Raw genomic sequence first — 12,040 nt, 5'->3', positions numbered from 1 at the left:
CTTGTGTATTATTTTGTAAAACAATAGAAAGAAATGAAAACAAAGGTTATTAAAACTTATTCTTTCTATATAAATTCTATCAATGGCCTATGCCATTCAGATAAAGAATTGATCTCCTTTAAAAATATCGATTCCTTGCCATATGAAAAAATGAATACTTATGAATGAATATACAATATCACCCAATAAATTTGACTCTTGTAAATTCATATGTTCTCTTTATGTTATTGAAGTGTATATGCATGGATAAAAGTTATTAGTTAGGAAACTTTTCCTGTGGATATCAATCTCATATAATATTGAAGGAATATTGCATATCATAAGATATCAGGGTAAATATTAGTATCTGTAAATATATTGGCTACATTTATTTGTTTTAAGCTTCAGTTTTATCATGACATTTTGAGTGATGATAGTTGCATCATTGGAAGGAACATTTGTCTTTCCACTCAATTAAAAGATAAAGCTTACAACTTAAAAATAATTTTATATGTTGTACGATACGCTTAGTCGGGTTTTCTAAACTTATATTTTTGAATATATATTTCCTTCTTAAAATAAAAGATATATAACATATTTCATTGTCAGATCCTTATTTAAGGATAATAAATATTATCATAGATGTTTAAAATGATTTTGTACAAAAGGGAAAACAGGATTAAAGACAAATAATAATTCAACTAATATAACTTATCTTTACGAAAAAATCTAGGTATTAAATAATTAATAAATGAAAAGAATTCCATCCTCATAGAAGGAAATAATAATTATAATTCAAAAGTAAAGAGTTTCTAAATGTAGAATGTAATTTTATAAATTATCAAATCAATAGTAGCAAATCTAAGTTTAGTAGCAAATCAGTTTTAATATACTGGATGTCAAGTATGAAGAAGATCTAATAGTTAATAATTTTAAGCATGTTAATCATTAATTTATCAAAACTCAAATATTTACTATAAGAATTTTTTACATAGTGTTTTGTCGTTAAAAATCTATATATCTTGAATTTTAATTGATATATACAAAATATTGAAACTGTAATAATAGCTGCTAACATGTTTTCACAATGATAAGCAAATAATTGTACGACCGTTTTCAAAAAGAGAACGTTGTATAGCCATTATACATTTAACTATATCTGGGCATATCTGTTTTTTAATACTATCTACCGACATATGCATTGAAATTATAACAATTAAGCAAAATTTGAATTCATGCGCACTAGCTCATTCGCAACAGATTGAGGACTTCCGTTTCTCTGATTACAAACTTTATTTTTGATCTGTACTGTTGTGCAGAATTATAAACTAAGAAATATATAAGGCAATAATTTAAAAAGGATTTAAAGCAGTTTTCTTTCTGCATCCTAACTTTAAATATACTGTGACTAGACATTTATAACTACATTTCGACTAAAGTTTGGTAATACCACTAATACAGAATTTATTCTAGATTCTTTAAGTTTTATATAACAAAATTAAATAAAAAGTGGTGGTGAAAGTTCAATATTTCAAATTATTGAGGGTAATTTATTTTTCCTGGACCGCTTTGTATTTCGCTGGTCTTTTGCAAATATTTAATTTAACTGCAAAGAGTTAAAATATTAAAATGCTTCAACCTTATTTTATTTTAATTCCAAAATTGAATTTTAAAAAAAACTTCACTCCATGGATGTATCTGAGTAAAGAATAAGTAGGATTTAAATATAGAATATAAAGCACAATATTATGCGAAATTGAAAAAAAACATGAAACATTTGAAAATATTTTCCCTCCACTTTTTCCACGGCTCAAATGATTAATATTAAAGTCAAAATGTATCATAAAGATTAAACAGTATTTATTAGATCAATTCTTTTTTAAAAACAATAAAAATATTTCATTATAATATCTGAAACAGAAAAATTGTGTATTTTATTTGATTGATAAAAACAATGAGTTTCAGAATACTAGACATTTACACATCCATAAAGTAAAAATAATATATATATATATATATATATATATATATATATATATATATATATATATATATATATATATATATATATATATATATATATATATATATATATATATATATATATATATATATATATATGCATGTGTATTATAAAAAGTTATTATTTGTTTTGACGTGCACCTTTTTATGTCTCATATAATTTTACTACAATTTATTAATGCTTATATGAAAAATGAACTAAATTAATCTAAAAGGAAATTTATTAGATATAAAAAAGTTCTATTTGTTCTTGTCAAATTTATAATTATTTTTTAAAAAATTCTTATGATAAAGGAAAAAAAGAATAGATTCTTCAAGAGTTTTATATTTTATTTTATTTGATTAAGATAGTGATAAAAATTAGTGATGAAATCGTTATAGTTTAAATCTTTTATACTCTTTACTTATTGTGTATGTTTATAAAACATTAGCGTTATCCTGTTGCATACTATTCAATTTGAGGAAATTTCAGACCGAATTTTATATCGTTAATTATTAAAGGAAACTAACCACCTTGTAACGAATACCCTTCATCTGACATATAAAGTGAATATTATAAAATTTTTCATACAGATTTTGCTTATTTCTTATGTTAGGCATAAACACCATTTATTAGACCTATCTAATCAAGAAATAGCTGCCTATAGCTCCGATGCTGACGTAATAACTTCGCTTAGACTTTTATCTTCGGTCTTTATGCTTTAAAAAAACTTAATCAACGCACTTTTTTACAAACAAACTAAAATTCTTTAATTCATTGTTGTTGTTGTTTTGAACGTGAAAAAAATCAATGAATTCAAAAAGAAATTGTTCCATTTTCTAACTATGTAATTACGAAAATAAGTAGCAAAAAACCTTGTGTTTGCATTTTCTAACTACGTAATTACGAAAATAAGTAGTAAAAAACCTTGTGTTTGCATTCTGTGAACGTTCTTTAATCACTTCAGTCTTTTTGAACGATAAATGAAATACGTTTCAGTATATTTATAATTCAAATTACAGATTAATTGACATTTTGTCAAGCCTTTTTAGATTTCTATATGGAGAAAATAAGTTATGTTGAGTTTTTTTTTTAATTCGAAAACAACGGAATCTTGTTACAAATTCGATTTATTCAAAAATTCAAATTTAGAAAAAATGTAGCGAAGCATTCAATTCCTTAATAATTATATTATTGTTATTTATTAAATAAAACTTTTATTTTTTAAAACATTTACATTTATTGTGAATAATAGTTACTTTACTAAATTCTGTACTAGTAATAATTTATTTTAGAACAAGAAAAAATGACAATTCAGATTTACTTAAATATTTAATAGTTTTAATAATTTATGCATAATTAATAATCAAATATTACAATTTTAATAAATAAAAGTCATGTACGTTATTTAATAGTATAAATAATAAATTTTCATAATTAAAAAATAGAACTACTATAAATAGGCAAATAATAGCGTGCAGCAATTGTACAGTAAAACTTCATATTAAATGTTATTTTTATATCTAATGAATAAAACATTTTCAAGCAAGTGATATATTTTTTATTGACACTTCATCCTCGAATGAATAAATCAGCTTTAAAAAGTATTCACTTTTGACTTATCTATACTTATAATAAAGCTCAATGTGTGTGTGTGTGTGTGTGTGTGTGTGTGTTGGCGCTCTACAGGCCAGACCATTTGACATACAGCTACCAAATTTGGTACATGTATACCTTGGAGGTTAGGAATGTGCACCTGGGGTTTCTTTTTTCAAATTTTTAATTAGAATTTTAATTATTAATTAAAAACTGACTTTCCCGCCAAAAAAATCTTCCATTTTCCCCAGCGCCAAACGAGAAAGGCTTCAGTTTTTTTTTCTCCCAACAGTAATGAGGCTAGGGTTAAAATTTTTCGGCGGATTATTTCAATCGGTTCTGTTTATTTTCTTAATGTTTGATGCATTTAAAATTAAACATTGTTAATGAATCAATCTTTCAGATTCATTCTGAAGTACTTTTGAATTAAAATAAAACAGAATAAAGGAAATTAAAAATTTCTAATCCGCATAGCGTTACCCCAACTGGCGTAGAAAAAATCACGTATTTGCGTTACGTAACCGGCGAAGAAAATTCACGCATGCGCATTCTGTTCTGATTGTTGCCATGGCAACGTTATCAATAGACGATTTAAATTATTTTTGGGTTCGTTGCATGCTTTTGTTTGTAAGTAAATTGTATTTATGTTAGTTATATATTTTTTGTATATGCTTATAGTTTTAAGTACATCGTTTTTTAAGTAGTTTTTTTAAAACCTGTTTTCAACCGTTTATTTTAAACGATTCGTTTTATTTTCTTAGTGTTTGATGCATTTAAATTTAAACATTGTTAATTAATCGATCTGCTCATAATGAATCTAAGAAAATTTTGTTGACCAACTCTTGAGATATTACATAAATTTAAAAAGATATTCTTTAGTGCCCATAAAGTTTAAACGCTGAGTGACTCTATTTTCAGTAATCAGATTATAAAAAAAAATGCTTTGTTTCAGTAAAAAATATTATTATATTAATTGAAGATAAATTCTTTCCACTTTAATTTAAAGCATAAATTCTACGGGTGCTAACAGAAAATGAGAGAGATACATATTACGTTATGATTGAAGGCCTTTATAATATTATGAATGAATTATATGATAATCAAAATTTGAAGTTTTAAAATATTTTGATGAAGAAGCTATTAAAGTAGAAATTGCATAAAATATTTAATTATTAAAATTTTAACGAACATTAAGATTGGCGAACCGGCTGGTCGCCAAAGGCGGCTAGTAAGGGCATAAAGCACAAATATACTTGATTATTAAAAACGTTTATTTACATTTTTTTTAAATTTAGACTTCGAATCAATCAAAATAAATAATATATCAACATTATTTTAAGATATTAAATATAACAAGAAAAAAATACGAATTACTGGCGAATTCAAGTCAAAAACATTTTAAATAATCACTATATAAGTCATATAAGTGAAAGAATGGTTTATGTTATTGATTTTATTTGATTATTGACCTAGGTTACTAAAAAATGACTAACTATTTTTGAAGTTAATTTATATATAATAATAGTAAAGTGCACTGAATAAAATAAACGCTTTATTGTTTATCATCGTTAAACAAAGATACATAATATACAAAGTGTATAGAAAAAGAGTTTTCTTTATCATATTAAACAAAGTTCAAGGAATAAAAAAATCGATGCAAAGCAAAATCTAGATATATTATGATACATTCTGACAATTTTGGTTTGTATCCAGAATAATGTAAATAAACACGAATTAGACACATTTACACAGGCAAGAATTACTCATGATTTTATGAATTTTCATGTTCATTACTGAAAATTAAGTTCATTGTATTTTGTATTTAAACGGAATCAGTTCCTCATATAACAAACCACTAAGATTACAATAATTAATTTTGGAAAAATACAGACAGTACGTAAGTTTCTTTTGTGAGATGTTTCTTATCTTTATATATCTTATTATCTCTATTACTGTTTTGCTATATTTTAAATGCCTATTTTAAATAGAACATGCTACATCTATAAAATGTAAATAGTTATTTATCAGTAGTTATACTGGATAATTCTTTGATTCAAAATGTCTGTAAAAAAGAAACATAATTTGTAATTTTGCATTGAAAAACAATAAATCGTTGATTTTAGAAGAATATAAATATTTTTAGAAATAGTCATCTAAAAGCAGAAGCATTTGTAAAAATAATTTTTTACGTTTTGCTTTGAGATTTAATAATACAATAAAAAAATCATATTGCCTGCAATAAATACGAAATGCACTCTTGAATATATTGTTAACTTGTTATAAATTTATTTATTTTTTGGTTTCAGATCTATAAATGCACATAATATAAATGTTTGGAGTGAAATATTATTCTACAGCATTTAACTTGTATTTTTAAACAGACATCTTTAAATTTTTTTCTAATCACACTCTTTTAAGAGAGGTTTTATTCAACAAAACTACTTTTACATAACTATGAAATCATTCTCATAACGTTCATTATTATAAAATGCTCAGAAATTTGAAAAACGATTTTTATAAGGAAATAAAAACACTCTATTACAGATACATTCTAAGCTATTCAATAGATACTTCTCATTATTTTAAACGGACGTTCCGAAAAATAAGAAAGTTTTAATGAAGACTTCGATTTATTTATTTAAATAATTAATTTTATTATTATTGGAAACGATGTTTTGGAAAGATTGGAAAAAATGTTTTGTCTTTAGAATTAGCATTTTGCTTGACTAAACAAAGAAGAAACAAAGAACTGGATTCGTGTCATATGGTTTAAAGGTAAGAACAGCTTGGTGAATTTGAAAAGATATTGGGCATTTGGTGGTAATAACAAAGGCTGATCTGAAGTATTGTTCAAACCGGTATTTATTTTCATTCAATGCCTCCCTACCCTTACCCTCTAAAAAAATAGACGTAATCGAAAACACTTCTATTCTACTCGAATGTTTACAGCAAGAAAAAATCACATTAAAATTTCAAGTCATAGCCTAATTCCAAAACAAATAAATGAAGTTAAAAATTAAAAGGGCGTGTTCTTAATATAAATAAAGGACCCTCAGTCGAGTGAAACAGATTTTGGAATGAATGTGTAAAAACATTTTTGAATAGTGTTTAAATAATGATTTAAAATAATTAAACCTAAATTAAGTCGGAAAATATTTTAACTGCCTTTGATTCGTACATGTAAAAGTAGATATGCAATATAATAATGTTTAGTCGTAAAGTATAGTCGGCGGAAGTATATTCTTGCATACCGACATATTCTTGCATACTCTATAATAATGATGTTATCGCCATTCTGATAACATCTGCGTTATTAGAGAAATTATGGACGTAGCATCGTTGGACGTTGTGTGGATCATTATTTCTAGAGCTCCGTAGATAAAAACTTTGTGCTGTACATACTGATGAAAGTGCAGATCGGCAAACCGTCAATCCTTTGATGGATTTAGTTCCAAACTTGATAGGTATCTATACTTTAAATATTAAATCTAAAAATGATTAAATGTTATTTATCTAGCTCTTTATTTTTTGCAGTTTTCTTAACTTGGAGAGTCAGACATTCAGATTTTCTCTGGATAAATTTCATTTAAAATACCATATAGTTCATTTCATCGGTCAAGATCAAAGCTTTTTTCAGTCATCGTTTTCACTTGCCGACAGACGTGATTCAAAAAACGAGTTTTTCGAATCCAGGGACGTCTGAAACGTGGAGAGTTGTCAAAAATCACAGTTTCTATTTTTTTTTAATGGTTACAATTTTATACTTTGTAAAAAAAATATGTGTTTTTCGGATTTAGGAAGATAAAGAACGTGAAGATTCATCAAAGTCTGGAGGTCAAATTGGTTAAAATTCTTTATCTTTCTCGTAGATGAAGGCACGAGAAAGACAAACGCTTTTTTTGGAGAAATTCTTTTTATTATATACATTTTTTAGTATCGAGATTCTTCTGATTAAATAATTATCAATGCAGTTACATTTTGAGGAAAAATCAGTGTCTTCTCTGTTTAAATTCAAAAATGTGAAAAATGGGAGATTCAGATTTTTAGGAATAAACCTTTTATTTACCTTTTTACAGATATGAAAATTTTATACTTAAGAGAAGTATTTTTTCCCAAGGGATGTGAAAATAATATCTCGGTTTTTTTTCAATATTTTTTTTAATTATTCAGGAAGTTTGAAAAAACCTGAGACGTATGAAATGATGTATAATTTAATTTTTGCATTTGAATTAAAACTGAGATAATAAGAGCTGTGTTTACTTTTATTTTTAACTTCCAGTCCTTTAAAATGGAAACTATAAATTTGTGAACTTATTTCTTGTGCATTTTAGAACTTCGGAGTATTGAACCAACAATCATTTCCAATTTTTATTATTAAAGCTCTAACAAAAAGTATTTTCTTTGAAAACTTGAACCGATTCCAATCCATTGTGTAAACTATTCATAAAATGCGATAGCTAGCCTTATAAAAATCGTATAAGTAGAATTCTTATTACTGTAGTATCAAAGGCAATTATATCTTAAAGTGAAGATTTTAGAACTGACTTCCATTTTATAACTACGTATTATTAGTTCAACAAATATCATATATTTCAACTAAAGCAACTTACTTTTCATTTATTTATTGAAAAAGGACACTAAGACAAAATTATATTTTAATTTATTTTTTCTTTTAAGAATTTTCTTCCTCATATTAAGTTCAGAAAATTTTTCTGAAACTTATTATTGATTTCAAATATATTTTATATCTCAGTGGCTCTAGAAAATGTGTTTTTATATACGACATTTAACAGTATTGAGGGAAACTGACAACAGAAAGGAAAACATCTTAAAGATAAATTACATCAATATACAGTAGGGTTTTTTTTAAACACGATCCAATGTATAATTTCTAAGCCTATAATTTTATTGCTGGCAGCCAATCAAGATATTACAGCAAGTGCGGTCAATTGCCGGATCTTCTTCGATGAAATCTGTGAGATCATTTGAAACAGTGATATTTGGATTTTCATAACTTGGTCAAGTTTGGCCGCGAAAATTAGAACAACAATATTTTGCTTAAATCCTCAGAGTATTAAGAATATTTCATTAAATATCACTAATAGGACCTGAAGATTATATAAGAATTTTGATTCCTTAATTTTTTATTGACTGAAACAACATAAAATACTTTACATCATTTGAAGTTTTGTCATCTCACAATAGATGCTTATCTACTGATTATTAATGATTAGAAATTAATATTTATTCTCCAACTGGAATGGGGGCTTTATATTTTTTTATAATGACAATATTTTACGATCGGCGAGAAGAACATTTATTGATAGCATTAGAGTTTGATTTATATATACATGTTTATGCTAAAATCTATGTTTGTTAAAAGTATTAGAACATCATTAAAATTTGATTTAAAATTTAATTATGTGAAATAGCAGGTTTCAGCAAATCTTATTTTATCTGTTATATTTATAATTCTAACCCAATAACACAAAACTTTTGTGCAATGGTTAAAATAAAAAAAATATGAATGGTGTTGTCAAATCTGTTCCTTATACTAATTAAAACTGCACACAATTCACCGTTTTTGCAATTTCTTTGAAACTCAAAAATTTTAATTAAATTTTACCTGTTGTTGAAAAAAATTGTTACTTCCTTTATAAATATACTTTTATGCGATTTATAACTTGAGAGATCTAGAAACATTTAAATATTGGAAGTATGGATTCACAATATTCTGCGTGCAACCATGCTTCTTTAAATTACAGGTGTAAAAATTATAATTGGTAAATAAAAGATAAAAGACTGGTAAATTATTAATGTAATATTTCATTAGCTTATTTTGTCAGGTTAGCATCTCATTTTGAATCAAGACGAATAAATGTGAACTGCAATCAGGTGATGTGACGATCTCTTAATCTGTAACAGCATTCTCCAAACTTCCATTCCCTCATTAATATAAGAACGCTTAATTTACTTTGGTATAATTATCATGGCTAAGGTATACATCAATGGTCTTTGTCTTCCGATTCCTAAACTGAAACATTTCAATAACAATTGAAATTTTTTTCTTAACCCAATTATATTAGAGGAATTTAAAAATGAACGTACTTGAAAAAATTTCATCAATTCTTCCTCCTGAAATTAAACTTTATTTCTAATGATCACAAAAGTGAAAAAGCTCAAAAATTCTATCAGCAATGAAATTTATTTGATTTTCATATCAACAATAAAAAAAGTTTTGCTGTAAAATATCGTTGAAATATTTTAAAAGTAGAGAAAAAAATAGTAGCATTGAAATAAATATTTTAAGATGATAATTAGTTGTAGTTTTAAAAAGGAAAAAAAACTAAATTTTGCACTATAATAGTTTTATATGTCTTTGCAAAAAATTATCAAATTAAATTTTTAGTTAATAAAGATTCTGCTTAAAATTTGAAAAAAAAAAAATATTATGAGGTGCACATTTCTATTCTCCGAAATATCTTTCTACTAAAGTTAGAGCTACTATTTTTAGGTGCTGAAAAAAGTGCTGTAAAGGGCTAATAGGCAAGCATTCGCTTTTGTCATTAGTAGGATATATAATTAGATGACCGAATAAGAAATCTTTTTTAGAAACTGAAGTGAAATACGAACATAAAGTTAATATTTAATAATTGGGAGAGCAGGGCCCAATTTCTTTTACTTAGAACTCGGACGGAAAAGAAATAACCTTTTATCATTATCTTTGAGAGAATTAATTATATTATTTTTAAAAATCATTTAAGAGCATTTTAAAATGAAACATAAATATCAAAAGGGCATTGTTTACATTTTTCTTTAATTGGTTTCAAAACCTACGATTTTCTTCTTATTAGTATTTAATCTATTTTGTTTCTTTCCACTTAATTAAAATTATTTGGTCATACTTACTGTTGTCTTGATAATAATTGATGCATCAAAAGAAATAATTCGTAGTAGTACATAACTAATATCACTAAAAGTTGGTGGGATATAGAAACTTGACTTTATTAGATTTCTTTTTCTCCGAAATGTTGTTAAATCCTAAAAGAAAATCCTTTGAAACAGAACAAACTATCGTCTAGTCACCGACAAAATCAATTTTCGAAAACACTTAACTTAAAATGAAATAAAAATATTACTGACTGCACTTTTGTACAATACGGTTTTCTCATTATTAAAGGTTCTGTGGAAGTGATTCTTATATTTACAAACTATAGTGTACTATTTATCAGATAATGCATTAGATAGGAAAGATAAATTATTATTCTTCATTCTCTATTCACAGAAATGAATATGTATAGGGAACACTTAAAATAATTTGATTTGTTTCACAACTGTGATTAATAATTGGATTGATGCCAATATTTGCAGGAGTTCGAAGTTTATGCTTTTGCCCAAAGTATGTGTTTAACAATTTAGAAACAAGGAAAATGATAATTAAAAAAATTTAAACAAGCAGCTTTTAACATTAATATATATATGTGCGTGTATGTGTAAATAACATTTTAAACAAATTAATTTTTATTAAAATAAAAATAATTAATTTAATATACTATTTTTGTTATAAAAAGTTGCTCTAGTATTGACAGTATCACAGAGTAAGTATTGAACACCAAAAAAATAAATACTGCAAGCTTTAGTTTTAATATTTTGTTCAAAAGCCTTTTAAATTTAAATACAAATCGTAATTTAGATATATAAATAATATAAAACACTAACTAAAATGCATAGTTTGGGAAATGTTTTATATTTGGTTATAAAATGTAGAGAAAAAGTTAGGAATGTGCTTTATATTTCTTGAACTAACATTAATTCTTAAATTACAATATTTGACGAAACTCATATGTTGAAATAAATGAACTCAATATCGTTCTCATCTTCTGTACTGATAATGAAAGAAAATGTGTGCGTGCGTGAGTGCGATGTGCGTGTGTGTGTGCATTGATGCACTATAGGCCAGACCGTTTACCTAGAAATAATAAATTCGGCACAAATATATTTCGGAGGACGGAAATATGTAACCCGGAATGTTATTTTAAAATTTCAATTACAATTTCAGTTAATTAGAAATTCAACAATTTTATGAGCTTTACGGTAATGATTTCCTATAATTTTGCATAAAAATAATTTTTGCAATTCTCAAAAATTAAAAAAAAATATATATATTTTCCGGTGATATATTTATTTGTCGACCATTTTTTTTTACTTAACTAATTTATAAAAATATATTTTGTCTTAAATTGCAAAATCCTTTCCATTTTTGCAATGAAATTAAAACCATCTTTTGAGGTGATACCAATTTAGTTTTCGTCCAATTAATTTTAACTAATTTATAAACATATATTTTGCCTTAATTTGAAAAATGGCTTTTATTTTTACAATGAAATTCAAACCCTTTTGGTTATTTACAGAAAAATTTAATTTCATTTTTCTTCATTCGTAAAATCAAATTCATTTCCTTTT

General features: G+C 25.3%; 1 protein-coding gene across 3 annotated transcripts in view; it reads left to right on the top strand.

Annotated features, from left to right (window-relative positions):
- The window catches only part of LOC129961581 (rho guanine nucleotide exchange factor 17-like), a 378,738-nt gene that overhangs the window by 17,876 nt on the left and 348,822 nt on the right, over window positions 1-12,040 (top strand). The gene's annotated exons all lie outside the window — the stretch shown is intronic.

This window comes from Argiope bruennichi, chromosome 2, assembly GCF_947563725.1.
Source record: "Argiope bruennichi chromosome 2, qqArgBrue1.1, whole genome shotgun sequence".
Lineage (NCBI taxonomy): Eukaryota > Metazoa > Arthropoda > Arachnida > Araneae > Araneidae > Argiope > Argiope bruennichi.
Note: the sequence above shows the minus strand (reverse complement) of the source record. Positions and strands in the feature narration are given on the sequence as shown.